Source organism: Odocoileus virginianus, chromosome 4, assembly GCF_023699985.2.
Source record: "Odocoileus virginianus isolate 20LAN1187 ecotype Illinois chromosome 4, Ovbor_1.2, whole genome shotgun sequence".
NCBI lineage: Eukaryota > Metazoa > Chordata > Mammalia > Artiodactyla > Cervidae > Odocoileus > Odocoileus virginianus.
Genome location: NC_069677.1, coordinates 22029717 through 22033650, shown reverse-complemented (window position 1 = coordinate 22033650; position 3934 = coordinate 22029717).

The window sequence follows — 3934 nt, the reverse complement described above, 5'->3', positions numbered from 1 at the left end:
AGCTGACCCTACTGGTATCAGCTATCCTGGTGGGCCAGTCCTGCTGAGGGGATCTTTTCCAGTGCCCCATTTGTCTTCTCATGAACCTGGACAACTTTATGAACTCAGTGGTCTGTCCTTTATCTGAATTCAGGAATCCTAGCTTGACTACCCGTTGCTGTTGATCTACTTGGAAAGAGTCTAAGCATTCAAGTCACCAACAGCCTGATAACAGTATTGTTGAAGAAGTCTACACTGGCTGATGGTACTGGCACGTTTAGGCCTGTTTCCATGAGAAATAAAAATGCCAACGTACAGAAGAAGTTAAAGAAGAAAAGAAGAAGAAGAAAGAGAAGGAGAAAGAGAATAAGAAAGAGAAGGAGAAAGAGAAGAAACACTGGATATTTGAAAGAATGAGAAGCCTAAAAGAACTACAGCATTGAGAAATCAAAATAAAGTGGAACCTGTTTAAACAGAATAGAGGCAAGAGAGCAAGAAAGAGAACTCTCTGATACAAATTTTCAATGAGATTCAAGAAGATATTATCAAAGAGAGACAGCTCTCTCTTTATTAGGAAAAATATTTAATTATTAGGGAAATAATTTAAAAAATAGTTTCTGAAATTAAAACAACCCAGAAAGAGTAAAAATATATGGAAGGACAGAAAACTGAATTATTGATCTCAAAAATAGACTTAAAAATATATTCCAGAATATAGAGCAAAAGGAAAAATGAATGAAAATTATTATTAAAAGTGAGAGACAAAAGGAAGAGAGACTCAGGGTGTATAATTGACAAAGACAAGCAGCTCAAGAGGAAAAAGAGGAAAGAATGGGGGAATTACACTAAAAAATAAAAATAAAATTTTCTGAAGCTGAAAAAATGACCAACATTTTGGATTAAAAGTCACAGAATTATATACAAGATTAATGAAAATAATATAAGCAAGTATTTTCTGGTGAAAATGTTAATTTCCAGGAATATAAAATATATATCATGAGCTTTCAGAAAGAGAGAAGAGCTTACTTACAAGAGCAAGATAGTTATTTTGACATTAGAGTTCTTATCACAGCATTGGATGCTAGAAAACATTGAGAAATAGTTAAAGAATATAAATGGAAAAGGACTGTGATTCTTTGGTTTTCCAACCAAGAACTTCAAGGACTCAAAAAGCATTAAGCCATGGACTTCTTACAAAGGATTTGAAGAAGTATGCCTTTTCCATTAAAATGGCAGTAGGAAAAAATATCAGATTGGGGAAGATAAAATATGTAAGAAAAATACTGATATTCAATGAATTCAGTAAATCTAATTTTTAAGTATAAATCAAGTTTCTTACAATAGAATACTGCAATAAATGTTTAAACAACTCAGAGTAAAAATTCCAATCATCTTAACAGGCAGGAAGAGGATAGAATGAAAGAAAGCATTCTAAGGGTCTCTTCTTGAGGCACCATGAGCATATACAATGTACAAAAATCAATACATTTCTCCAAGGAAGACATACAGATGGCTAACAAACACATGAAAAGATGCTCAACATCACTCATTATCAGAGAAATGCAAATCAAAACCACAATGAGGTACCATTATACGCCAGTCAGGATGGCTGCTATCCAAAAGTCTACAAGCAATAAATGCTGGAGAGGGTGTGGAGAAAAGCGAACCCTCTTACACTGTTGGTGGGAATGCAAATTAGTACAGCCACTATGGAAAACAGTGTGGAGATTTCTTAAAAAGCTGGAAATAGAACTGCCATATGACCCAGCAATCCCACTTCTGGGCATACACACCAAGGAAACCAGATCTGAAAGAGACACGTGCACCCCAATGTTCATAGCAGCACTGTTTATAATAGCCAGGACATGAAAGCAATCCAGATGCCCATCAGCAGACGAATGGATGAGGAAGCTGTGGTACATATACACCATGGAATATTACTCAGCCATTAAAAAGAACTCATTTGAATCAGTTCTAATGAGATCAAATGTATCCAGTTAAAACATAAAATTCTAAAACTGTATCATTTATAAGGACATAACAATATGAAATATCCAGGATAAAATCTAACAAAGCTGTTCAAACCCCTTTGCAGGTAAGTATACATTTGCTGAAACATTAAGGAAGACCAAACTAAACGGGGAGATACAATATACTTGAGGATTTAAGACCTACTGTAACACAACATTTCTTCCAAATTGATCTAAATATGTAATATAATTCCAATCAGAATCTTAAAGTGTTATGATCATGTTTGTGATCATCTCAAAACTTATCTTTATAAGTTAATTATAAAATTTATATGGAAATATGAAGAGTCAAGCATAGCCAGGATACTTTTGAAAAAGAAACCAAGGCAGGAAGACATGCTATAAAACTATGAAGACTTATTATAAGGTATTAAAACAATGTAATATTTAATAAGTGATATGCAATATGTAATAAATAATAGTATAATATTTAAATTACATAATATTAATAATTATATAGACATTATAGCTATTAAACAATGTAAATTTAGCACAGGATAAGAAGCCAACGAACTAGAATAGAGAGCCTAGAGGCAGACTCCAATATATATGGATGTCTGATATATAAGTGACAATTCAGACCAGAAGAGGAAGAATGGTTTTTTTTTTTTTCCACTAAACGGTATTACCTGGACCCCTACCTCACAACATATGCAAAAATTGATTCCAAGATAATTTGAGATCTAAATGTGGAAGACAAATAAGAAAACATTTTACAAGACAAAACAGGCAAATCTTTTTATACATCAAGGAAGGTAAATTTTCCCTTAAAAGTACATAAAAGAGAAATGCCCTGGCTGTCCAGTGGTTCAGACTCACAGCTTCTATGGCATCAGGCATAAATCCAATCCCAGGTTGAGGAACTAAGACCCTGCAAGCTGTGTGGCACAGTCAAAGCTAACTAAATAAAAATAGCAAAAAGACATGAAAGCAATAATCATGTAATAAAATAATGAAAAATTTGAGTATATTAAAATGAAGAAATTACACTCATCAGAAGACACCGTTGAAGGAGAGAAAATACAAGCCAAAGAGTTGGAGAATATTTTTTCAAGGGGTTCATATCAGAGTGAAAGTGAAAGCTACTCAGTTGCATCTAACTCTTTGCCACCCCATGGACTATACAGTCCAGGCCAGAATACTGCAGTGGGTGGCCTTTCTTTTCTCCAGGGGATCTTCCCAACCCAGGGATCAAACCCAGGTCTCCCACATTGCAGGCAGTTTCTTTACCACCTGAGTTGCAGGGAAGACCGAGAATACTGGAGTGGGTAGCCTATCCCTTCTCCAGTGGATCTTCCTGACCCAGGAATGCAACTGCAGGTGGATTCTTTGCCAACTGAGCAATCATGGAAGCCCTCATATCCAAAAATATAGTTACAAAACAAAGCAACAAGAAAATGACTGATAATCCAAGAGTTAGCAAGCATTTTGAACAGGCATTTCACAAAAGATGAAAATTTGTAATAAATTAATATATGAAAAAGCATCCAGTTTCAATAGTAATCCCAGAGATACAAAATTAAAACCACTGGAATATATCACTACACATTCGCTAGAATGATTATAATTAAAAAGAATAGCCATATCTCGTATCAGTGGGAATGTAAAGTAATAGGAACTCATACATGTGGGAATTATGAATAGGCTTAACCCCTTTGTATAAGTTAGGCAATCTCTACTAAATTTAGTCACCATGATCCAACAATTCTACTTATTGTTAAATAGCCAATGGAAATATGTGCATAAGAAACTTGTTTAAGAATGTTCATAGCAGCATTGTAAAACAGCCCAAACTGGAAACAACCCAAATGTCAGATAAAGGTGGAAGAGAAAAATAAATTGTTGTGCATTTGTATAATAGAATATTACACAGCATCACCACCCATAACCAAAGGCTATAGCTACACACCACTTAGGATCCCTTA